The sequence below is a fragment of the Marmota monax genome, unplaced genomic scaffold (genome assembly GCF_021218885.2).
Source record: "Marmota monax isolate L192 unplaced genomic scaffold, Marmota_monax_Labrador192_F-V1.1 WCK01_AAM20220418_F8-fsc00041, whole genome shotgun sequence".
NCBI lineage: Eukaryota > Metazoa > Chordata > Mammalia > Rodentia > Sciuridae > Marmota > Marmota monax.
Genome location: NW_026695238.1, coordinates 12,209,856 through 12,236,331, shown reverse-complemented (window position 1 = coordinate 12,236,331; position 26,476 = coordinate 12,209,856). Strand labels below are relative to the sequence as shown.

The window sequence follows — 26,476 nt, the reverse complement described above, 5'->3', positions numbered from 1 at the left end:
ACACGTGCGTTTGGCATGAGTCTGGGTTTTTGCAGTTGCGTTTGCAGTGAGTTTGTTTTATTCCAGGGTGCCATGTAGAAAGAGCATGGTTTTAGGTTTTTCAAAAACTCTGGTAAACAGGGCTTATCACTAAGATCCAGTCACTGTTGGAAGGCACTTACCGATTCTAGTCTCCACTTCAGATCCCCAAATTTAAATCATTTCGTGAACCCGTTTCTTTTTAAAAAAAAATACATCTCAAGGCTTGAGGTTATCCAAGTGAGCCCACTGGGAAAAATCTTCACACTCATGGCTTCTTCCCAAACAGCCACTGGACTCTTCTTAAAAACACAGAATCTGTAGACCTGTATGTTTTTCCTTTTTGCTTCTCGGGGAGGGAGCCGTGACAGTGAGGTGGTGAGTGAGCTGCTTGTAATAATATTTTATTTACATTCCTTGTGGTTGTCTTTGTCATGGTCTCTGTTTCCTGTCTGGGATTTTTTCCTTCCCCTTCGCCCCCAGGCATGATCATATAGAAACGGTTGCTTCCGATTCCTCAGTGAGTAGGATGCTTTACTAAGTCCAGATGCCAGGCCAAGGACACACATTAGAAATGGAGTTAAATGGGAAAATAGATGGGAGCCCCTCCCCAGTATAAGACCCACCCTCTTCCCTCCTCTCATGCAACCTCATTCATTTTTTTCTCATTAATTTTTAATACAAACGTTATAACTGAGACAAGCTGCAATGAAGAAAATGCTTCAAAGAAGCCTTTCCAGAGCTTCCAAATGGGATCAAGAAATCAATCGATTGTATAAATACCTAGAAATCAAAAAAGGTGAGAGAAAAAAGGAACCAACGTCCTTTCCTAGCTGATTTTGCTAGTTCCTGTGGGGCGATGCTGATTCGAAGACTCCACGAGAGTGTGGCATGGCTTTGCCTAGAGAGTCACCTTTTTACTAATTGGCTTTTGAATGTGGCAATTGGTTCCCGGGGCCAGGAGAGGGTATCTCTGATCAGATTTGATTATCATTATCATTGACCACTTGATTGCCAAGAAAAAAAATGAGGCTGATATTTTCTGATACTAGGTTTAGGTCTTTGACCCAAATCCAGTAGAGGCGAAGGGACCTGTTGCCCTGAGCAGGGCTGAGCCGGGTGATTGCTCATTCAGTCACAGGGACTGCGGCAACTTCATCTGCTCCCTTGAATGTTAAAACTTGTGTCGCATCCCACTTGAGCCCTGGCCGGGAGCTTCTGCCATTAAACATATAATAGGATCAAAAGGAATGTGAAGATTTAAAATACCACCCCAATTTTTAAAAATGTAAATATGAAATTTTCCCTTTTCACCTTCTCTGCACAGTGAACTTTTTTTTTTCCTTGCAGGGACTCGGTAGGGTTATAAATTTTTAAAGAAGCAGATTTGAAACGAGCTCTTTTCAGGCAAGTAAAGTGGACTTCTCAGTAGAAAAAGGCTCAGTATTGCTTTTTAAAAATAGAGACCAGATTACTTCTGACCTTGATATTTAAAATTTTTCATTGGATTCCTGATTGGCTTAATTGTTGTGCTGGGTGGATCCCTTCAAAGTAGCAAACCCATCTGTGCCAAATGTGGGCGGACTTTGCCATAAGGATCATGTATTTCCCCAGAGAAAATGTCTTCAGTGAGATACTAGATGCTTTTTATGGAGGACAGGAAAGGAGACAAGCAGGAGAAAGATGAGACAAGACTGAGTTCCAGACAAAGGAGGCCACACTTCCTCAGTGTTGTGGTTATTTAAGAATAGGGTGGAGCTCAGTGTCAGAATTTATGGGAAATAAATTTAAATTCTAGCAAATTCTAACCATGGAGTCTATGAAACTGTCTTTTCACGGGGTGTTTAATAAAGGCTCCAATGCAATCGTTTGCCGGTCTTTCCTGAGATTCGGGTTTTCCAGGGCAGAATGTGTAACTTCATCCCTGAGGCTGGATTTTGGCTTCCCACCGGGGCCATGCTGTCCTCACCCATCCTTCTTCACTTTTATTTTGGTCAAGGCCTATGCACTGGCAATTTCCAAAAGAGGGTGAGATGAGGGCGTGCAGGAGAAAAACCACATCCTAAAGACCTTTCTTTTGGTTTAACTTTGGGCTGATAAAGAAGGTTGAAGTTCTTAACTAAATATTGTTGGAGGAGTTAGAAGGTAAGAGGACTTCTTTCCCTAGGATGGTCTTGCTCTTGCCCTGTCTTGATTTGGAGCGTGGATTATTCTAGATGTATTTCTCTATGATGACGCCGGTTTCACTTTTCCCCTGAGAAGTGACACTGAAGAACCCTCCGACACGTCAGCTGCAGCCCATTAGACCTGGCTCATCAGGCAGAGGGAGAATGTTGGCCAATCTGATACTTTTCCAGGCAGACCAAACTGACTGCAGGGACTCCCAGCAGGGACAGGAAGAGAATGGCTGGCTTTTATGGAGTGTGCTCTGTGTGTGCGGCACTGTGTTGAATTTATTTGAATTACTGAGCTCATTTATCCCCCATAACCATTCTTACCCCCATTTCATAGATAAAGAAACTGGAGGCCAGAGAGTTGAAATGATTTGCGTGGGCTCAGGCCGCCCGAAAAGAACTGAGCCAGGGTTTGACCCAGGTGGTCTGGCTCTAGGCCTTCTTTCTCTCCACTTCACTGTGGTGAAGAAGGTCGAGACATTGTGCAATGCCGTACATGTGTTCCCACTGGTGCCGTGAACCAACGGAATTAGCGCAATAGCTGATTTGCTGGCTCCAAGAGGCTACTGTCATATTCCTGCTGAAGCGGTGCAGTTGCCTGTGTTGGGCAAAGGCTCCCCTGTGTCTGGTGTCCCAGATCTTTGGGAGAAATAAACCTCTGTATCATACTTAGGCTGAAATTCCCAGGTGCCTTTGAAACTCTCTTCGGCTGAGGCACACAGCCATTTATCCAGAATGGAGACCTTGGAAGCTGCTAATCAAGCTGGATCACATATGTGGTCATCCCAATTTTAGACAAAGCGTGGGGAAGGAGAGACGATAGGAATGTTCCAGAGCAGCTGCTTAGAAAGCAGCAAGCCCTTCTCTTACCCAGGCACAGGTGTTTGGCCAAATCTGTTTAGATTCTGCTTTCCTTTTCATCCCATATAGTTGCAGGTAAGCATGAAGCATTGGTCCTTATTGTTCATAAAGAAAAACTGATGACCAAGTTATATTGTTCTATGATGTACATGAATAATATGTAACAACAAATCCTACCATTAGGTACCACTATAATGTAATAATAATAATAATAAATAATAATAATAATAAGCAACTATGTAAAAAAATGAGAGGAAGAAAAGTTGGGGTTTCATTGATGGGGAGCCTTAGTCTCTCTGAGAAGTAAAATGCTGTCTTATGTCATCGACTCTTTCTCCAAGTTCATCAGCAAAATCTCTAACAAATAATTTGCAAAGTGCAAGTGCTGGGAAAACTCTGCCCCTTGGTTACCCATTGCCTAATGGTTCTTTCATGTTGACTGCACTGGGTTATCTTGGAGTGTTAGGCAACTTTTGCATTTTGTTTGATGTTCCAGATTATCTCTCTCCTCCCTTCTCTGCACACTGACTCCATTCTGTCCTGAAAATTAGCCCTGGAAGGCTCTGGAAGAGTCAGCCCCTCACAGCCCTGCAGCTCCTGGAGGTCAGGCTGCCTTCCAGGGGAGTCTTTTACTCCATGAATAGCAGCAGTCCAGGGGCTTGTTAGTGGTCAGCGAATAAAACCAGTCCAGAAATGCTCAATGGCTGCAGTGTGCTGTTCTGTCCCCATGGGCACTGATCTAAACGGGAGCTTTATATGAGTACAGCAAGAAGAAATAGTTGAGATGTTTGTCCAAAGACTTCTGTAAAGTCTAGTGAAATTGCTTTCCTATCAGTTATGTTAAAAAAAACAAATCTTGATCCCAGTTGATCAAAGTTAGTGATAAGGAATCACAGTATATTTGCCAGATTCCACCCCTCAGCCACAGACGGGAAGGATGGTGTCAAGGAACAGGAGGAGACCTGCTTTGTGCTTTTGGTATATTCCAAGACTCCCAATGTCACAGTGAGCTCTTCCACTTGGTGCTGATGCCACGTAGGTCCCTCATGGGGCAGAAGTCCTCTTTTCCATTCTTGATGGCCCAGGACTTCTCTTCCCCCTATGTTTCAACTAAGATTTTACTTGCATAAGGGTCATTCTGGCATTGCCCTTATTAGCCAGGTTTTTTCCTGAATCAGAAATCACTTGGTTAAAAAAAATCAATGAAAAAAAACAGAACTGCCTTTCTATAAATAATTTTAACTCAATTGCTTATTTGCAATGTTTCAGCATCGTTTTTTAACTTCTCTGAGTTTTGCTCTCCCTGTCTATAAAATGGAGACATCTACTTTGCAGAGATTTTGGTATACAGTAAGTGCTCAATAAATAGGGGCACACCTGTCAGGGCTGGTCACTTTAGGAACAGGACCTGTGCTTGACCCACACCTCACCTTCCTCTTGAGTTACAGGAAGTTGTGGTCCCCCGACTGTAATGACCTTTACAATTGGGAGTTTAGTTTTGTCAGTCTCATAAGCTCAAATGGGGTTGTGAGGTGGCCCTGGGCTTGGGCAGCTATACACCCTGTGGTCTGACTGCTTGGGTCCTTGTTTTGGAGGGGCCTAGCTGTGGCTATCCTGGAAGTGGGTGTTTGTGGTGACCTCTAACACTTACTTAGTTTCTGCCAGGTAATCATCTCAGGTCAGGAAGAAGCATTCCCTTTTGTACATAGCAGATGTCACGCTGAAGGTGACCATTAGCAAGTCCCATGTATATCCTGCCATTGAGAGTCCACTGCTCCAAAAGATATTTTGAGTTGTTAAGTCATTCTAAAAGCCACTAAACACATAGTTGCTGCCACTTAGGGACAGTAGGAAGGTCACATAGTCGATGAGTATTCCCAGGCATGTTGATGCCCACAGGGCCAGCAGAGGAAGCGCTGTCAGAGCCAAGGTCCTGGGCCAGCCTTGCCTCATGGCCCAGCGATGCTGCCAGGTGAGCTGGCATTTGCCAGTGGCTTTAGTGTCATCTTTACCTTTCCCTTCTCTCCAGGTTCCCTTTCTATGGAGAAAATCAAGAAATATTATCTATGTTCCTCAAGACTCACCTTTGTGGTACTAGCAGTACTATTAGGAAAAATAGCAAGAGCATCCAGCTTTTACTAAACACTTACTATATCCCTGGCTCTTATCTGTCCTCCCATTGTGGAGGCAGAGCTGGGGTTCTTGTCCAGCTCGCTGGCTGCAGGGGCCACAATCCTCAGCAGCCTCTTGGATCATGCACGCAGAGCCCTTTTATTCTTGAGACTGTTTCTAAAGGACAGGTTTGGTTTTTTTTTTTTCCCCTCATTTATGGATGACATAATGGATGCCCAGAGAATTCAGGTTCAATCCAGGTTAGGTCTCTCTATTTTACTCATTGCTGTGGGTAACTTTCACTTGAGTCTGTGAACTAACTTTTTTCTCTGCTAACAGAGCTCTAACTTGATCAGGGCAAGGATGGTCAGGCCTTAGTCTCTGGGAGAGTGGTCCAGCCTGGCCATGACCATCTCATCATAGTTGGTCTCGGGTTTGCCAGGAACCATTTTTAAATGTTGGCGTACAGGAGAGTATCTCTTAGGGACGGCTTCACTTCAAGTGAAGTTCTTGAGGAAAGAGCCTTCCATACCCCCCTTTCTTTTTCCTTCTGTTGTGGGCGAAGCTGTGATGTCTGCCATTGCAACAGCCACGTAGTGATTCTGAAGCAACAAATGATAAGGCCGAGAAGCAATCTGCCAGGAGGCTGGATTGATAAGATGGAAGGGACTTGGTTCATTAAGTGGCTGCTGAATTTACCTTCTAATAACAGTTCAGGTTGAAAAATTACCACCTTCTGGCATTTGCTTAAGCCTGTGCAGTACACTAGTTGGGACTTCTAATTTTTTGTACCTTTGACGTTGCTACTAAGGGTTCAAACCAGGTTAGGTCTCCATATTTTACTCATTGCTATGGGTTGAACTGTGTCCCCTCAAAAGATAAATTGAAGTCTTAATCCCTGGTGCCATGAATACAACTTATTTAGAAATAAGGCCTGTGTAGATGCAGTCAGGTCAAGTGAGGTCATGTTTAGGTGGCCACATGAGGATGGAGGCAGAGCATGGAGAGAGGCTGCCACAAGCCAAGGAGTGCCAGGGATTGTGGCCCCCACCCAGGGCTAGAAGAGTGTGGGAAGTGTTCTTCCCTAGAGCCCCTGGATGGGCTGTGGTGCTTCCGGCATCTTGATTTTGGACTTCCATGAGACAGTTTCTGCTGTGCTGAGCTGTCCGGCATGCAGTGAAGCCGTGCTGCCTCCTGAGTGCCTGCTCTGATCCCAGTGGCCACGGTGTGTTGCCTGTGGGCCTGAGTGCCCAGGTAGGGTGCCTCGTTGCCAGGAGAAAAGGGCTCCATAATTGTCACTCTCCCTCGAGACTTGATCCATCCACAGGTTATTTGTGAGTGACAGATTCTACCACCCACTGTACAGCGGGATGGGCCAGCCGTTTGTCTACTGTGAGTGTCATCCTGATGGGGAGCAGCAACTGCGGTCTATGTCCCCATCTTCTCTTGTCCCCTAGGAAGGGGGCTGCAGGGCCGTGGGCTGGGTGGTGACTGCTGGCCGTTTTCAGACTTGAATTCTTGGTAGCCTGGTGTACTCGTTGTCTGAGGCTGCCCTAATGACGTGCCACAGACTAGGTGGCTGAAGCAACGGAGGTGTGTCGTCTACAGCTCTGGAGCCCTCCAGCAGCACTGGTACCTTCTGGACTGTGAGGGAGAATCGGTTCCAGCCTCTGTCCCAGCGTCTGCTGGCGTGCCGGGGTCTTCCACATCCCTTGGCTTCCGGTGGCATCAGCTCGGTTGTCCCACGATGATCTCCCTGCGTGTGTTGTCCAAACCTTCCTCTTATAAGTGTGTCAGTCATTCCTGTTGGTTCAGTGGCCTGCTTTGCTCCAGTATGACCTCATCTTTACTGATCACACATACAACTGCCCCATTTCCAAACAAGGTCCCATTCTGAGGTCCTAGGGGCTAGGATTCTAACATGACACTTTGTGGGGGAGGTGGGGGGGTGGGGGTAGGGACACAATGGAACCCATAATACTTTAGTGTAGAATTTTCTTTTGGGTTTCTGCCATGCAGCAATCCATCTCTTCCCACTTGGCCAACCATCAGGGGGGAAAAAAAAGGGGCAATGATAATTTTGTTCAAGTGGTTGTACAAATGTGAAAAGGATTGCTACATCTACCATGTGCCGAGGATTTAAATTAAAAAAAAAATACCTTTTTAGGAGAAGAAATCAGATAGCTCAAAAGTATATAAAGAAGTTATTAACTCAGCCCATTCCCAGTTCTACCTCTGAAGAAATTTGTATGATCTGGTCAGGGGTTATTTTCCCTAGGCTTTTGCAAACATATACAGATATATAAATGCAAGTTTAGTTTTTTCTCATGTATTTGGGTTCTGTAGCCCCCCGTCCCCACTTCACAGCATTTCCTGGGAGCCTTTTATGATCAATCCATGCAGCTCCAGCCTGTTGCTCTTGGAGCCTGTGGAGAAGTTTGTGGTAGAGTCCGGCTGCAACTCAGGCCTTCATTTCCCTGTGAGGGGGTGTTTAAGTTCAGTCCCTTGCTCTTTTACCTTTCCCCTGTAAACTTATAACTGTGTGTTATAAGAATTTGTGCATACCCTCATGTGCTTGTGCCTGTGTTTCTTTATTTCTGAACTGTCAAATCGGAATGGCTGAGTCAAAGAGTGTATGTGGTCTCAAATTGAGCAGCAGCTGTCAAGGAAGGCCTTCATAGACAGCTCTGCGTGTTGATCAGAAATTCATGTCATTTGACAAAGGTACAAAAAAGAGAGTGGACCCGTGTCTTAGTTTGCATGAGATGCTACAACAAAAATTCCCTAGACTGGGTGGCTTATAAATGGCAGAAGTGTGTTTCTTGTAATATTAGAGAAGTCTAGAAGTCTAAGATCACCGTCCTGGAAGATTCATTGTCTGGTAAGGACCTGTTCCCTGGTGCAAAGAGATGGCACTTCCTTGCTGTGTCCTCATATGGAGGAGGGGGTAGACAAGCTTCCTTGGGCCTGTTTTAGGACACTAATTCCATCTACCCCCAGGGCCTAGTTGCCCCCACAAAGGCTTCACTTCTTAATACTCTCATGCTGGGGGTTAGAATTTTCACACATGGATTTGTTCAGACCAGAGCAACTAGAGAAAAGATAATAGTATTTTCAACAAATGGTGCTGGAACAATTGGCTATCAACATGCAAAACAAAAGCCATAGCATCTAGGACAGACCCAAATACAGATGGTCCCCAGTGAGCACTGGTTTGACTTATGGTTTGTCAATGCTACAATCGTGCCAGAGCACATCCATAGGGCTGCTCTGTTTTTCACTTTCAGTATTAAGTAAATTGCATGGAATATTTAATACTTTTTATAAAATAGGCATTGTGTTGGACCATTGTGCCCAACTAATAGGCTAATGTTAGTGTTCAGAGATTGCTTTAGGCAGGCTGGGCTAAGCCATGAGGTTTGATATGTGCATTGAATGCATCATTGACTTCAGATGCTTTCAGCTTATGATGAGTTTATTGGGACTTAACTCTTGGTACGTTGAGGGGTTGTGTACCATGTACATTCATCCATACCTCATACTATACATCAAGGTGAATCAAAAGTTGATCATAGACCGAGTATGGTGGCGCATGCCTGTAATCCCAGTGACTTGGGAAGCTGAGACAGGAGGATCGCAAGTTCAAAGCCAGCCTCAGCAATGGCAAGGCGCTAAGCAACTCAGTGAGACCCTGTCTCCAAATAAAATACAAAATAGGGCTGGGGATGTGGCTCCTTGGTTGAGTGCTCCTGAATTCAATCCCTGCTACCAAAAAAAAAAAAAAAAGGAAAAAAAGTTGATCGTAGTCCTGAATTTAACAAAACTCTTAGATAAAAGAGCAGACTATCATTGTGACTTGTGCACAGCTGTGTAAGCATCACTACCATCACGATAATGAACAACCCATGGCATCCAAGAGCCTCTTTGAGTTGGGCAGATATTTCTTAAAGCAATGACAGAAACACAATCAATGAACAAAACATTGAATTGTATCACAATGAAAAACCTGCTCTTTAAAAATATTCTTAGGAGAATGAAAAGACATGATAGGCTTGGAGAAAATATTGGCATATCACATATATAGCAAAGGATCCAGGATACATGAAGAAACTGTTGAAACTCAATAATGAGATACACATCCCAGTTTTTAAAAAAATGGCATAATGGTTTGAACAAAAAAAATATATGGATAATAAGGTAAAGAATAGGGCCACCGATATGCACATGAAAAGATGTTCAATGTCATTAGTCATAAAGACTGCAATGAAATGTTACTATGTAAAACTACTGGAATAGCAGAAGTCAAGGAGGAACCCGGATGCTCTTGCTATTAGTGGGAAGGTAAAGTGACTGACGCAGGTCAGTAGTTGTCTGAGGATGGCCGGGAGGAAGGACGACACAGGGGTTTGAGGAAGGTTTGGGAGTGATAGATAGGATCAATGTCTCCATTACGGTGATGGTTTCCTGGTTTACACATATGTCAAAATGTATTAAATGGTGCAATTGACAATGTGTCCTCTATACCTATATGAAGCATTTTGAAGACACGAGTGTGGAATATTGTACATCAGGCCCAGAGCTAGAAGTTGAAAGAAGTAGCAGTGCGTTCTCAGGATGCCCTAAATCCTGTGGGTTCGCTGTAGCTTTCATTTCCCTTTAACTCATAATTAAAATTATAATTGTTTTTTTAGAAATTAAAATTGTAACCTAGAATGTACATAATGAACTCTGAAATTGTTCTTGTAGTTCTTTTCTCTCTGTTTAAAACCCTTTTACATTGAGTTCCAGAAATGGCATTTTTTCATCTCTCCCTGTTTGCCTAAGTATTATAGGGAAATTAGTGGTTGGACGAGAGAAGAAATCCAGGCAAAGGCGGGAAGCCTTGATCCTGGCTCATTCTCCATGGCCCTCGTCCTCATCCTGGCTCCCAGTCTGGGCGTGTCTCATTCTGTTGGTTCTCCAGCTGCGCTGTCCTCATCTATTCCAGTGCCCAGGAGACTCTGGAGACACTGCTGTTGAAGGGGTGACTCGAGGATTGTGGCCCCTGTGGCTGGCTGGCTGGATCCCTTCTAGCTATTCTCCCTTCCCTGACAGAGACACATAGGGAAGACATCTGTCCAACCATCAGTGACTCTTGATTCCTTTGTGAATTAAAGTAATGTGCCTAGCAGATGTAGGATCCGAGTTCCTTACGGAACAGTTCCTTTTCCTTTGACAACTAAAAATGTAGACTGGATGGAACAACTTATCCAATGGATGTTGACGCTTAGTGAAAAGCATCCACAAAAATGACTTATCTATTTGTTTAAAAGTGTTTTTTCCCTCAAGAAGGAAAATTTGAGGCATTTAACTCAACACCAATGAATGAAAGCCTGTTTGATGAATATGTGAAGGGACCATGTGACACCGTGTCCGGTCTGGGGCCCTGTTCATGTGATGGCAGCAGTGTTAATAAATAACAGGCACGCAAGAGAGTCTCCCATCAAATCAGGATGTGTGGTAGCCCTAGAAATGGCAAGTAAAACACTAGACTTTGGCTCCTAACTATTTGCTTTACAGGTGAAGGAAAGAGATGAAATAGGTTGAGGGTAGACACAGCAGATGGGCAAGGAAGCCAGGAAAAGGGAACACTGGGAAGTTGTGGTGGTGGGGTTGAGAATTTGCACACACCCAGAGAGGAAGAAGGGGAGAGTGGAGGGCATCACACCGACACTTAGTGCTGTCTCTGGCACCTTCCTGGCTCCATAAAGATGAGCTGTCTCTCTTGATGTGCAGAAAAATATATTCATTCATCACATGCCCACACCTGCTCAGGTGGTGAAGGCTTTCTGGAGTATCTGACCCTGTTGGAGCAAACGCTGCCTGCAGATGAGCAGACTGGAAATTGGAGAATGATATAAGCAGACCCAAAGACACAGGGGCAGGCAGTTTGGGGCAAATGGGAGATGATGAGAATATTTCTTTAGATTACAGGTCAGGCCACCAGGGACCTGTACAGACTACGGACAGTGGAGAGATGGTGGGCTTTTAATCAGGCACCCATGGCTGCTTTACTCCAGGGTTAAGTCAGGGCCTCTGATTTGTGTTTTGTATGTGCATTTTCTCAAGTTGAAAATGAAGACAATTTGTTTGTGAATGTTGAAGTTTAAGAACTTAGCATGGTAACTGGCATACCACAGTGGGTCAGTAGATACTAATATCTCCCCCCATTTCAGATCTGAGGGTCAACGGGGGATAGAAACATTGAACTTTGGAGCCAAGTAGAAAATGCAAGTTTGGCATTTCCCATAGTGGTTCCATGAAGCGTGAGTTTATCGAGTTGCTAGTGGGAGACCTGCCTCCCAGGGCCTGGGGTCCAAATAGTCTGGGAGGCTCTAGGGAAGCCCTGTAGGTCTGGTTACTTGGTGCAGGACTTCTCGTAGCCTTTAGGGTGCTGGTGCCCATGGGTTTGCAGGTGGGGGGAGAAGATGGTCCTGGCCACTTAATGAAGGCGCGTTCCACAGCCCGGGGCACGTCAGTGTAGAACTTGAGCTTCTCTAAGTCCACCAACCATGGGGCTGAGGCTTGGCTCCAGCTCGCAGGAATGTTTCCTTTGGCTCCTGCAGTAGATATAAAAACTTTACAAATTAGTTTCCAGGATTTAAAAATTAGAAGAATTTATAAGGAAAGCTGGACTTTCTGATTCTTTTTTAAAAATGGGCAGGTCAGACCACAGAGGGCCTGTATCTTCATAGAGGGACCACCAAGCAGCCGCTGCTGCCCTTGAATGGGAAGAGCATGGCCCCAGCTTGTCCCAGGTGTCAGTCACAGCTGACACTCTTTGACACAAGAACTGAATCCTCAATTCTTTCCTGTTGGAGTCCGGATGAGATCCTTGATTCCCGGTTCCTAAAGGCCAAGGTGATAAACGGTTTTGTAACTTAGTTTATTTGTGCAGCATCACTTATTGCTCTCTGGTAGCTGACCTTGAGGTCCATGTAGGCAGCTCCTCTCTTCTCTCTTTGGGGAACATGTGGTTGGCTCTTCTGTCCCGGGCACGCAGAGGCACAGGAACTACAAGTGTTGTTGCCTATCCTGTTTCTAATCCAGAGCACATGAGAGGGCTCCTGCAGAAGTGGGTGGCTTCTTCTGCTTTTAAGTAAATGCAGACCACTCCTTCCTACATCTCCCACGCCAGGCAGCCAACGCTTCTCATTGTTATGGTATTGGCTCAGTTGGGACATTTATACTGCCAAACATTGGAATAGATTGCTTCCAAAAACGGGGTAATGTGAAGGGTGGAGGAGAGTTTTTAATTTCAACATTTTCCTCATAGATTGTCAGCCTATGAAGAACCATAGATATGCTGCTTCAGAGAACCCAACGGGAGGATGTCGGAGATGGTGGCAGCACTGCCTTGTTTAGAGAATCCCGTTTCCACCTCCCCCACAAAAAAGAACCTCAAAAGCAATTTGCAGACTTTTCCTGGTCCCCCTGGGAGCAGATCTGCTCAGGTGTTTCACTGGGGCTCCCACTTCCCATTTCCTGCAGCTACAGATTCTATTTTTAGCATGCAAAGTACCTGGACTCAAGTCACACAGTGGCTTGAGCATAACAATGAATTACACCTCCCACCTTCAACCCATCTTCTTGTTGCATGAAAGCACACGTGATCTACAAACTAAAAAAAAAAAAAATACAAATATACATTAGATCCTTATGTAGTTCTGAAAAGGCTGGCTTTTGATTAGTAAGGGGGCAAAGTCACATGCTTTTAAAGTTCTTTCCAATAAAAGGTAAAAATATGGTTTTAAAACAAGACCAAAATGAAATCCCTCAAACAACAATGATGAAAGGAGAGATTTGTTGTATTTGAAAACCTAAAGTTATAGTTAAGGTTATAACTGAGTTTAAAACTTTTAGCTCTGAGCTTCATGGAAGCCAAGTAAGAAAAGAAACAGGGCAAATTACTTAGTCCTCATTCTCTAACAGAATAAAGTATACCAACTCATGTGGGGCCCCAAACTTTTTCATAGCTTGAAGTAGTCCCTGTGGCTCTTTATATGGGACATTGTAGCACAGATTTTGGGTAATAGCATTAGTTGCAATTTTGTTAAAAAATAAACAACAGGAATGCTAAGTCTGTTTACATAGAAGTAGAAGTGGACATCTGGGGTGGTTTCTACTTAGCTTAATTTCCCATTTTCTGGTAATAGCATCCTGATTTTCTTTGGGGAACTGTTTTCCCCTGTTCCAATGGGAAGTTGCCATCCAGTTTCAGGGGCGAGGTATCTGTTAGTCCATGTGCTCTCTTTTAGCCACAGGGTCACTAGTTGTCCCAGTTAGATTCATTAAACACTTCCACCCAGGAGTTGGAATCCTGAGTATGATGACCCAGTGAATGAAGGCAGCCAGGGCTGATAAACCTGATAAATCCCTTTTCTGAAGATTGTCTATGGTTCTGCTGCATCGACTCTGGGAACTGATCCATCCTTCTCCTTTCTGAGCTTGGTCTTCCCACCCTCCTGTCAATCCAGGGCCATTTCAATATTTAGATTTTTTTTCCTGCTTATGTTATGTGCATAATTTGCTCAAAAGAGATAAGTCATAATTGGCTGATCTCTTTGAGAGTTGGTGTCTGAGGCTTGGAACCACAAATCTCCGATGGACCTGCAGGTAGAATTTTCCCTTGAATACTAACGTTTCGTCTGTTGTTTTATAAAGTTGATATCCTGAGGTGGGCATAGGTAGGTGACAAGTGAAAGAGCCATTCTTGAAAACTCGCTAAGACACGGAAACCCACATGGATACACACATGTTATTGCAAATGACTATGTATTCCTTGTAAGAAGCGTGTTGGGAGATGAAGAAAGGGTGCACACCATTATTTTCTGTTCTGCACATATCCTTACTTTATTAAGTGACTTTGAGCAAAGATAATCCTAATTAATAGTTCTGGCCTGCGGCTCCCATGTTCTGGCCCATCTTTGGAGAAAGATTTTTGTCCTTGTTTATCAGGGTGTAGCCCTGCTATTGGCATCTGCTGTAAATCTTAAGGTTTTTATAACTTGGATGTCACTCTCACCTTCCTGCCAAATCTCTGCACTGAAAATGTAGAGTGTCATTTTAAGTAATGATGCTTTTACTGCATCCAAAATAAATAAAGGAATTTTAGTACAAGTTACAAAACGAATCCCTCTTGTTTCTGAGCTTGGAATGGAAATGGTGTTAGGGATGCAAACAGCTGTTTTGGCCAAAACAGTTAAAGAAAGACAGGGTCACAGGCTGTTTGGGCTCATTTCTTGAGAAACGCTTATAGTCCTTGGATAAAAGTGTGAATGGCTCCATAAGTTCACTCTAGGACAATGTAGATTCTTTAGTCTACAGAGTTCAATACCTCCACGTCTGGCAGTCCTGACCTTCTGAGAAGGGAATGTAGATCTCAGTCCCGAGGCCCTGCTTCCCCACTTTGATTTCACACAAGGAGGAAATCTTCACCACGAAGCTCTCTGGACCCAGGGAAGTTCATCTGGCATCAGTTAGTTGGCACACCCTGCCTTCTTCCCCACCTACCTTCTGGTCTGTGCTGCAGGAGCTTGGTGCTTTGTGGAAAACGAACGGCATGGGCAAAGTGCAAATCTGCAGAGTCCTACAACCCAAGCGAATTCAAATTAGTGTTCCCCAGGTGGGAGTCGTTTTAAACATTCAGGAAGACAGCACAGCCAGTATCTGTTTAGAAAGTTGATAGATGGTTTTCTGGAAGTAAGGCAGTCTCGGGAACAAGGAATTCAGTTTTAAAACCCTGTAACTTCACGTTTCCTTCTCTCTCTGTGTTAATGGTAAATAGCAGAGTTCAATCCTGATCCCTTTACACCTTGGCCTGGAGAGTTGGCGTTTTTCTTCATAACGTGTAATTCAATGCCTTTGCTGAACAGGGGCTGACCCGTGAGATATGAACTGGAGGGCATGTGTGTTGGCAGGGTACCTAGGGGCAGGGCAAGCACTCAATGAAAACTCGGAGGCAGTCTTTTGGAAATATGAATTAATTTGCATTTACAGGGAGCCCTACTTTGGACATGAGGGAGAAGTGCTCTGCAGTTGGGGACCACATCTGTGTTTTCTGGCCCCCTCCTTTACTTTCCCTCTCTTCCTTTCCTGCTTCTCTTCTCCTCCTTTCCCCACAATGAGTGAGAACCTTCTTTCCATTCCTGAATTGTTTGAACTGCCTTGCTGACTGCTGAGCCTTTCCGACATATTTTGCAGCTTTTTCAAGGGACTATCACTACCTCACCTTTCTCCCATTTTTCTTTTTCAATGGCCCGAGGCTCTCGGTGGGTTGGAGGTCACAGCTGAATTGAATAAGGACAAGTACTCTGTTGCTTCACAGCCATTGCCTGTTGTTGTTGTTGTTTTTAATCTTTTTAAATCTATTTTTATTGGCGCATTATAATTAGACACAATGGTGGGATTTATTATGCCATCTTCATAATATGCACATAACATAACCTGCTCAGTCTCCTTCCTCAGGACCTTCCTTCCTGTCCCTGCCCGTCCACTTGCTATACTCTTATGATGTCCCTTTTTTTCCTTTCTTTCTTTTTTTTTAACTTTTTCTGGCTTACGTTTAAGAGGGCATTATCTCTGCATTAGGTGGTCATCAAAACTCACGTCTTGGATTATAGATGATGGAGACAAATGGATTCATTTTGATCCAAGGACTGAAGAAATAGATATATTGTGGATTTCTTATTACAGGCACTGAGAGTCTATTTTGGACCTCAGCAGATGCTGGCTTTTGCTAAAGAACGAGGTCTTTATCTTTGTCATTTCAATCACTGGCCCTTAAATAGGAAATCTACTTTTGATTTGAGTTGCTAATGCCCACCTGTAAATAAGGAAAAGAGTGACAGAGCATATTCTTCATCTCTAGCACTTCCTGGTGCATCTCAGAGGAATTTTTATGGAGTATAACAATTTCATAAGTGTTAACATTTAAGAAGACAGTTCCCATTCTAAGTATGAATGGAAGCCTGCTTTCGAGATTTCAGACTGGATTAAGGTTGGCCACAGCAGAAGGCAAAGTCATGTCTGAGTCAGAGCTCACACTCGTGGGGGTCCTGAGTGCAACCCAGACAGTGGAATAGACTCAGATGAAATGTCTTACTGTTGACTTTCAGCCTTAACCGATGGGTCTTGGAACTCAAAAGGGTCAGGGAATTACATTGAGACATCTGTTAATCTTGTATGCAGTTAAGCATTTGGTATGGACTGAAAAAATGTAAGCCACGGTGATGTCAACTGCTTTGCAAATCCTGTGTGCTTTATTACAATAAATATTTTTTGGAGTCATTCCTGATTCATGGTGGATTTTAGGCGTTATGCATATTTCCAATCAGTGAGCACCACTGTGTGCTGTATAGGGCAGGATCATTTTAGATTTGGAAGCAATTGCGATACTTGAAGAGCCGGACACTACTGATTTCATGAATGCACATCCCCGGGTGAAAAATCCACGGGCTGTGGCTGAGACTGGCCGCACTGCTTCCCCTGTGTCCAATGCCTACAGGCTTTACTTTAACATGTGTCTACTGATCTTTTGGTTTTGGGTGAGGAACCCGATTAGGTTCTAAAGTGGGTAGAAAGAAGAGGTCCTTGTGCTTCAGAGGGTGTCTCTCAGTTCCACAAGAAGTGGATTGTAGTTACATGGGAATCTCCCGTGCTACATAGGAGAGATGGGGCCCTTCACAGCCTTCCCTTTTCCTTAGGAAAATGAAAGCTTCCTGCGGCCTGTGTCCTGTCCGGGAGGTCCTGACATCTCAGATGAGAACTGTATATATGGCCCTGTATTTGCTTAGGGCAACAAACCATTTTGACTGGGTGTGTTTTTGCCCCCAGCTGAATCAGGAAATGGGGAAGATGCTGGGCCACACACCCTCTGCTCTGCCATGGGTGCTAAGTCAGGGTGGGTGTGGATATCCCAGCACTCCCCAAGTTTCTCAATTTGCCTGGGAACCTTTCCGCTTTCTCCCTGAGGCCTGTTGCCACGCAGTTCTCTGATGGGAACTGTCAGCCAGCGCTGGGTCGACTGGTTTTCCAGCCCATCTTTAAATAAAAGCGTTTTGCCCGATGGCACGTGTTGAGACTCGCCAAGACCATTTTTTTTTTTAATGATAAAAAAAAATCTCATCTGAGTGCTCAGAAGTTTGTAATTTTCATGTTTGGGTGGTTGCTGTTTGGTTAACTTGTTTGGGAAAATGTCATTTAACGTCCGTCTCTTGCCATTTCATCTCCTTTCCTGCCGCCATTGCACATTGGATGTGAGAAGATTGTATGGAACGATGCCAAAGGGACTGAAATGTCAGTGACGAGGTGGAAACACTTCTTTCCTCCTCCTCTGTGGTTGGTGTCTGTAAAGTGCCTTGATCACACGCTGAGAAGTGGCTTTGATGCTTTGGCTCAGGGTCACGGAGTCTCCCTCTCCTCTGTGCACGGCAGGCCATTTTCCACCCTGGTGTGTTCTGGTGCATGGTGCCTTTGCCAGAGTGATTTCCTTGGTCTGAAACAACCCTTTCCGTCCCCTGCCTCCTCTGCCTCTCAGAGCAGATGGGGTTGCCTCACTTCTGCCAGAGCCTTCCCCGCCCAGGAAGGTGCAGTGAGTCATCCTCTCTCTTCTACCTCAGTTGTACCTCTCAGTTCATTCGGCTTCTTCTCTGTGGTAGAATTACTTGTGGGCCTCCATCTCCCAAGACCCTGTAAGCCCCTGGGGACTGGGGCTGGGTCCTTGATCACCACCAGGCACCCCGTGTACCTGGCTTAGTACTTGTGACGTGGATGGAAACTCGAAATGGGCTCACCGAAGGTATGGATTTACGTAGTGCTTCAGTACATGAGTGATTTTGTGACTTATTATTGCCACCTCTTAACGCCTGTGCAAAGAAAATTTAGAGATGGATTCCCAGACAGATTTTGGTGCTAGAAAGCAAGGAGGTGCTCAGAAAGAAAAAAAGTTTTAAGAAGACACAGGCTGGGCACAGTGGCACATGCTTATAATACCAGAGGCTTGGGAGGCTGTGGCAGGAGGATTGCAAGCTCAAAGCCAGCCTCAGCAAATTAGTGAGGCCCTAAGTAACTTAGCAAGACCCTACCTCAAGATTAAAATTAAAAAGGTTTGGGGTTAAGTGCCCATGGGTTCAATCCCTAGTCCCTACCCACTTCCTGCAAATAAGTAAATAAATAAGAAAGACATGGAAGCCAGCTTGTCTTTTATTGACTAAATATGGTACATATGGTACAATATACGTCATACCCCAAAATAAATGATAGTGGTTGTGGATTATATCCCATTGAACACAATAAGAATCTATTTATATGTATTAAGATTAACTTTTAAAAATAAAAAATACGTAAATTAGTGAACAGAGGAAATCCCTTCCTGATAATAGAGTGTTCATCAATAAAGAAGAAGTGATATTTAAAAATCACCATTTTGTGATCATCATTGTAATAACTGAGCCAGGCAAGAATCACTGGTGAAGTCTCAAACTTGTGGGAGGGTTTAACATGAAACAGGCTGTTTATATAATCTCAAGTGTCTCCCACCAATTATAAATTGAGAAAGAGAAAGCAGTAACTTCCCCATGAAGTCAGGTGGACGTCACCTTAGAGAGAGTTAGCGTCACCCTACTGCGGCTGACCTTTGTCACCTGTCTCCTAACAGGACCTCTAGAAGGCTGACTCTTTCTGTTCTGGGAACATAGGCTCCAAAATAACTGGCTCGTGCTCTCCAAAAGTATCCATGTCCCGAAAGACAAAGACGGGCTGGGAACCTGTCCCATATTAAGTAGACGTGGCAACCAAAGGCAAGGGCATGACCCTGAATTAGGTCTCGGCCAGGGAACATTTTGACAGAGGACTTGATGATGGGTGGCATATCGTTTCACCATAGCTATGCCAGAGCCTGTGCTTAGGAGACACACAGTGAAGCATTTTGCGTGAATTAGGAGCGACACCTTCCTCCTGTCCTCAAAGGCACATGGGGGAAGGGGAAGAGGGGAGGAGACAGGGAAGGAAGGAGAAGAAAGAGAGAAGGAACGAGTAGGAGGACGAGAAGAGGCAGAAGGGGAGGGAGGAAGTAAATACACGGGAACGAGATTCTAAAGCAAATATAACAAAGTGTTAACCTCATAAAGCTATGACTATCCCTGTATATCCTGATAACCTTGGAATTATTTCAAAGTAAAATGTTGAAGAGAGCACAGTGCCCATACAAGTTCACAGACACCCTTTCTGGTCATTTTGGGGAGCAGTGGTCACTGAACTGCCCCTGCATCAGGGTAGGCTCTGTTCCCTCTTCTGTTTTTCTTCCCCTCACTGGGCACCAGGTGCAGAACCTGGTGGCTGGCAAAAATAGGCAGTTCCTAAATATCTAACGATCACAGGGGCCTCAGGGCCTTGGAGTCCCTCGAGTCATGGAATATTTATCTTCTCACAATGGCAAATGCAAATTGCCAAGACACATTTGACTCCTTTCTAGTTCCCTTGCAGCTAGTTACGGTCATATAAGAAGTTTGCTGTGGTTAAGCAGAGGGGATCTCAGAGAGGTGCCCGCCTCCCTGCCCCCTCTTTTCTCTGTCCTGGCTGGCATACAGATGTGATGGCTGAGGCCCGAGACGCCCTTTTAGATCATGTGGTGGGGGGAGCCGGGTGCTAAGAACCACAGAACAAAAAGAGGCCACTGGGTCCCCGATGCCAGGGCACACTAGCCCCTGGCTGCTTACCCCAGACTTCATTTATGTGAGAGAGAAATAAACATCTGCCTCCTGTAAACCCTTATTATTTGGCCTTTTCTTTCATTTACAGCTGAAGCTAATCCTCAGCGATACATTTTGCTTTCTAAATGTCATTGCTATTGAATTTTTGTCCCTCGGTGGAGTTTGTGTTCCATTTGTATCCCACACACATTAGCAATGACACTCTCCGGCTTTGGGGTTTGCTGTTTGCGCTTTCTGTTTTCTCCGAGCGGAACTTCCCTGGTTCTGACATGGATTCCGTTCCTGTCCTTGGCCTGGTGGGTCCGTTTCTGTGCTCTGGGTGTTTTCTGGAGGACACCCTCCAACTGTCATGGCAAACTCTCTCCCTTTTGCAAATTGCTCAATTGGCCTGAAAGGCTTGTGAGAACTGGCTTTCTTAGGAGCGTTCTTGTCTTGACTGACCCAGCTGCAGATGGACTGGACATGCAGAGGTAAGCACTTGGAATAATCAGAAAATAGGAAACTTTAACCATTTCCAGTTGCCAGCCACGTTTTACTTCAGCTGGAAGAGTCAGAGCGGATCTTTTTAGAGTGCTCCTTCTGTCTGGTGAGTTTTGTTTAGAAGATCTTTGTACTTTTCCGAGTCATGTTTTTTTTTTTTTTTTCTTGCTTGGTGGACGGTTCTCCCTTTGAAACTATTTATTGCCACTAAGGTTTGCGGCACAGTCAGTCCCACAGATAATCAATGGGTGTGTGTGCCCACAGCACAGCATAAATAGAGGAACCGACTTGCAGCTTGTTTATTGGTGGGCTGGCGTGTAAGCAAAGGGGCTTAGCCCCTCAATTACATGTGTGTGGGGTGGAGGGCAGGAACTTGGAAGTGGACCTCACAGGGACCATTGCGTGGTATTCTATTATTTACTTCAAAGCATTTATTTTTCCAAATGCTACATGGATGGAGATTGGATTTACTTGCACAATTTCCATCATAATGTCGTTTCATGGCCTGAGCGCTGTCATTTGTAGCATGATTTCTTCTGGTGGGCTGGCCGTATTGGTTCCCCTGGCTAACATGAATTTGAAAGATAATTGGTAATTACTGAAATGAAAAAGGATTATATTTGGAACTGTCATGTGTGAGGCCTTCCCACTCTTTCAACTTGGAACAGTCTAGACAGGAATCAGTAATTGCTATTATATGCAAATTTTATTTTTAGTCCTGTAGCAAAGAGCACAAATAACTTCTGTTGCTCTTGTGCTTATTGTTGTTGGGGGCCTCTAAAGCAGTCAGTAAAATAAAGGAAACACAAAGACAACCAAGAACCAATCAAATCAAATCAAAATGGAGGGGGATACACCATGAAGCATGATAAAAATATTCCCCTGGCCTAGGGGAGTCTCTTACAGAGCGGAAAGTGCTCTCCTCGTGACTTTGGGTAGGTTACACAGACTTCTGAGGCTTGGTTTCCCTGCGTAAAATTGATCCAATAATACCTACTTCGTGGAGTTTTTCCGAGAGTGAGAGGAGATCATTTATGGGCAAGTGTTTTGTACACTGTAAAATACTTTCAAGTATTTTTTTAGCTGTCGGCTAATTAAAGGAACAGCATGCGCTCCCCAGACCTCCAGTGTTCATTTTTCCGTTAAGCAGCACTGCAATTTTGCCTTTTAGATAACAGTGAAGGTTAAGAATTTGTCAAAAATTTTTACGTAATGTGCATAACATATTCTGATTAAAATGGGTAGCATTACCTTCAGGATTATTGTTGGTGTTATTGAAAGTTCATGAGAAGGAAGGTAGGCAAATAAAAAAAAAAAAAAGAAAAAGAAACAAAACAAAAACTAGCCTCTCTCCCTTGGCCTTGGGAATGAGGGGTTAAGAATTACAAGCGTATATAGTCAGCTGAATCTTTTACCAGGCAGCTTGGGCAATTACCAGAAGTGTGGTTCCCATCTGGGTCCTGTTTGGGAATTGCCAGGCTTTTGTCCAAGAGATAAGCTTTGTGAGTCCTGTGCTCTGAGAAAACAGAGGGAGTGCAGGGGACTTAGTCATGCAGAAGAGTTTGACACAACAGGTGGGCTTTTAAGAGTGCTGTCCAGGAGAAGATGCAAATGCCTTTATTAGTTCAGACAGCTCTTTTAAGTGTACAGAAAAACAGGCTTGCTGGGGGAGCTGGGCTTTCTTACAGGACAGACCTACTTGGGGGACTTTTGATTTTTAGGCAACTGAAAAGCAAGTTAAGGTTCCCTTTAGATTACCCAAGGCTTCTGCTTAAGGAGTTTTGAAGTTCTTCAGGATTCGTTCTGTTTCTCTGAGCCCTGAAATGCCTAACGCCATAGCAGGTAGGGTACCTAATACTGCCAGAAGCAAAGCATAATTTGGGGAGGATTTTGCAGGAATCTTTTGACAGGCATTCAGAAAGCAAAGTCTAGGATGTGAAACTCTCATGAGCACATAAGAAAGGAAGAGTCTCCAGTTTTGTTTTTTAAATGGAGAATTGTCTTTGCAGAGGAGGCAATATGCGAAGATCGTACAAAATATTTTGCGTTTATAATAGAGTATCATTTGGGGTTGTACAAAATACAATCTAAAATGAGGAGAAGATCACTGATCTCATGAGAGGTTACACCGAGTTAAGATGGATTTAGGATGGGGAAAATTAAAAGATTTTGAAAGATTGAGTCTCTTTTTCTCTTTTTAAATGTGGTGGTCTGTGGAGTTAGAATTTGGGGAAAGAGGGTCATGAATATTTGTTGATGAAGACAGTCACGCATGGTAGCTTCGAGGGGACTCCGCATAGACAGACTTGATCCCCAGTTCTCGTTTTCACAGCTGGTTGCAGTTGTCTGGATGATGTTAAGAATCAAGGATACTTTTTTTCTGTATTTGGAAAACGTGGTGCCAAACTGTTTAAGTCTGACTGGAAACAGGCTCCTCTGAATGAGGTCCTTTCGGCCCACGAGAGTCCTGGCTCAGAAGCTCTGGTCTCTCTGCCTTACAGCAAGGCCCCAAGTGCCCTGAGGTGGTTGTGAAATGAGGTTGCACTCATCCTCCGTTGAGAATTAAAAAGTAACATATTTTGTTTACACAGCACTGGTTTTATCTTTATTCTCATGTTTGTATTAGAAATGAGTAATTTAGTCCCAGAAAAATACCCGTGGGGCATGCTGCCAAGACTCAGTGCCAAACATGAGTTTTGTGATTGAAGTATTCAATATTATTAATCATTGCTACACAAAACCAAGTGAGGCTTTTTTTTTTCTCCAACATTAGATAATTGAAAAAGATGGCATTATAATCAAACTGTATGAACTGGAATGGTTACATTGGGCTTTGACCAGAGTGGATGTAGCCTTGATCTTATACAAATAAAAGATTTTTATTCTTCTTGATAGAGGAGGATAAGAATGGTCGAGATTATACCAAGTCTCCTTGTTTCTTGGTTTCTTTGATTATTTCCTTGGGTGGTGGGATTGGCTGTGAGGCAAATATTTTTTTCATTTTCGTCTCTGGGCTTTAATATTCAAATGCCGTATATCTTCAGGATATGAGCTATTGAAATAAAAAAAAACACGCATGACATTCATTTATTTATCCATCAAATGTTCCTTGAGCAACTACTCTGAGCCAGATTCTCTCCTGGGCATTTTTTAATTTTTTTTAATCTTCTGGGAGCTCACAGTCTTGAGGGTGCGGTAGATTGATTTATAAATGTATAACTGCAATATGGAGAAAATAATCTGTAATAAAAGCAGAGAGGGGAAGTCACGAGGCCTGTCCTAGATGGGAACCCTTCACAGAGAAGGGGTGTGAGCTCGCTGAGGAGGAACAGCCTGTTCTAGGTAGAGGGGAAGGCACAGGAAGAAGCTGCCCTGAGCTCTGAACTCTGGCTTGTGCACGTTGGTGTGCACGTGAGGCTGGAGGGCGGGGGACCGTGGAAGCCCAGCCAGCGCCCAAGCACAATTTCCAAGGTTCTTCTTCGGGATTTTCTGAACACAGATGCCATCTTTTAGGCATTGAGAAGCTACTAGGGCCTAAAGGAGACCAAGGTCTCAGATATTGGTTTTTGGAAGATCTCTCTGATGGTGGTATGCAAAATGTATTAAAAGCAGGGAAATATGGAGGAGGCTGTTGAGGTGGAGCAGGTGAGAGGGGATGAGGATATCAGCAGACACAGTGGGTGGTGGGTCGAGGATCAGCAGGTTTCTAGGGAGAGTGCAGGACCTGCATCCATGGCAGATGAGGCGGAGGACGCTGAGGAGGAGTGGAGCATGGTGCTGCCTGGGTCCGGAGTCAGGGGGTTCTGTAGCAGAGGAAGCAGGTTTCAGGGGCAGCAGCAGAGGCCAGGTGCAGAACCACCGGTTTTACTTTAGGCCTGGTACTCTTGTAGCTTGTGGGCCTGCAGCTCTTGCAGTTGTGAGTCGCAGCACGTGGTGTGGGTCTCCATTTCAGCTGGCCTCTAATTAGGAAGAACAGGAAAACAATATTTTAGTTGTTGGATGACGTATTTTTCTCCACCTCATGATCTAAAGGCCAAGGTCTCCGCCTTTAAAAATAACTATTTCTGAGGGCTAGCTCTGTTCCTGGTATTGTGTCCAGGTACCTGTTGTTAAGAAATAGTTTATGGGGGAAAAACCTGACGCCTCTCTCTGGAGAGGTTAACAGATTTGCCCAAAGTGGGGAAACGGGCATCAAATCAGGACTGTATTATGTGCAAGTATTTTATTACATTGGATTCTTGTAAAAAGATTAATTTTATGGGACAATAGCTGAAAAAATGAAACAATGGGTTGTAAGGTGTTTTGATCCTTATTTGGTTATTTAAGCTGCTCATTAAGACTTTTCTTCCTATATGGGACAAATTGAAGCTTGATTTACATATGGCATGATCTTTATGCTACTTAAAAACTCGCCAACTTCTTAGGAAAAAATATAGTTTGAGTATCTTCCAAAATTATAATGGAGGAATTGGATACCTTGAAAATCTGAGCTCTACATAAAGAAAATGTTTTTCCATTCTGCTTTTTTTGTGTAACACTTAGGCTTCCTATGGCAGGGTCCACCGTATTTTATAGTTTTTTTCTGGGTAAAATAAAATTTTCTTTTGGATTGAGGCCAAAACTGAAACAGATTCATCCTACTAAAGTATAAAAACTGAGACCCCATAAGTTAAAGGTGATTAACTAAACTTAAATTTTTAAAACAAACATAAATCAATAGTTCTATTATCATATAATGGCCATAGAACCCCAAGTTCTAAAAGATATTAGCCCCCATGGTCAGTATAAAATTAAAAATTCTGCCAGGAAAGAAACATATAGACAAGAGAAAAAGGAAAACAGACCTGAAGAAGGCACAGGTGTTGAAACAGCAACCACTTGAAAGCAGCTACTATAAATATGTCCAAGAAACTCAAGTTTTTGTCACAAGAAGTGAACAAACGGAAAACTTCAGCAAAGAAATGGACACTATACAAAGTCACCAAATGACAGCTTTAGAATTGAAAATATACGAAATGAAAACTTTGCTACCTATCTTTAGCAGAAGATTGACAAAAGAAAAAAAAAAGGGGGCTATTGAACTTGAAAATGGACCAGTTGAAGAATATAGGAGAAAAAAATTAACAATAAAACACTCTGCAAATTTGGCAGGTAACTTATAGATTCAAAAATCTCTGTAAACCCTAAGTGAGAGAAAGCAAAGAAAACCACACTTAGGCAAACTATAGGCACAATTCTGAAAATTAAAATAATGGGTGAATCATAAAAATGGCCAGAGAAAACTCTGCCTTTATATATAGGAGAGCAATAATATAAATGATCACTAACTTGTCAGAAATAACCATGAGCAAGAGTTAATGGGAATGACTTACTTTAAGTGTGGAAAGAAAAGAACAATTTATCTACTCACAACTCTGTTATCTGGGGAGATGTACCTTATAGATGAAAATAAGATTTTCTGCTTACTTAGTTCAGTATATTAGTGTATTAGTCAGCTTTGAATTACTGAAACAAAACACCTGAAATAACTAACTTACAAAGAGAAAAGTTTCACTTAGCTCACAGTTTTGGAGGTTCCAAGTTCAAGATTAGGAAGGCCCAGTTGTTTGGCTTCTAGTGAAGGTGGTGGGTAGTGACATATCACGGGGAATGTGTGTAGGAGCAAATGGTCACATCTCAGGCAATCCCCCTCAAGGGCATACCTCCAATGGCATAAGGATCTCTTAAAAGGTCCCACCTCTTCACAGTACACAGCACCTCACAATACACCCTTAGAATCATATGGGCCTCTGTGGGACATTTAACATTCAAAAACCATAGCATTTGGGAACCTCTCAGTTAAACAAAAATAAATAGGGTTCAGTATTTATTGCATGATGATTTATCAGTAACTAAGAAGTTCTAAAAAATAGATGTCACAATTACAAACTTCCAAAGTTTGTTTTTTTAATTTTTTGGGGGGGTTTGATCCTAAATCACTTATTTGCAGAACATCTCAGGGGATTAGGTTTGTTTGTAAAACTCTCCTAGAAATACTAAACTCAGCAATGGAATTTGATATTATTTAGTTTTCATTTTTAT

At 43.5% G+C, this 26,476-nt stretch overlaps 1 protein-coding gene across 5 annotated transcripts in view; it reads left to right on the top strand.

The window, feature by feature from the left end:
- Positions 1-26,476, top strand: part of Pid1 (phosphotyrosine interaction domain containing 1) — a 226,864-nt gene that overhangs the window by 1,960 nt on the left and 198,428 nt on the right. The window contains exon 1 of one of the 5 annotated variants that reach the window (XM_046439907.2): positions 19,677-20,385. The exons of 3 other annotated variants lie outside the window; for them this stretch is intronic. The gene's annotated coding sequence lies outside the window, so the exon portion shown is untranslated. Of the gene's footprint in view, positions 1-19,676; positions 20,502-26,476 lie in introns of those variants that run through there. One more of the 5 variants, XM_046439910.2, reaches the window with a different exon arrangement.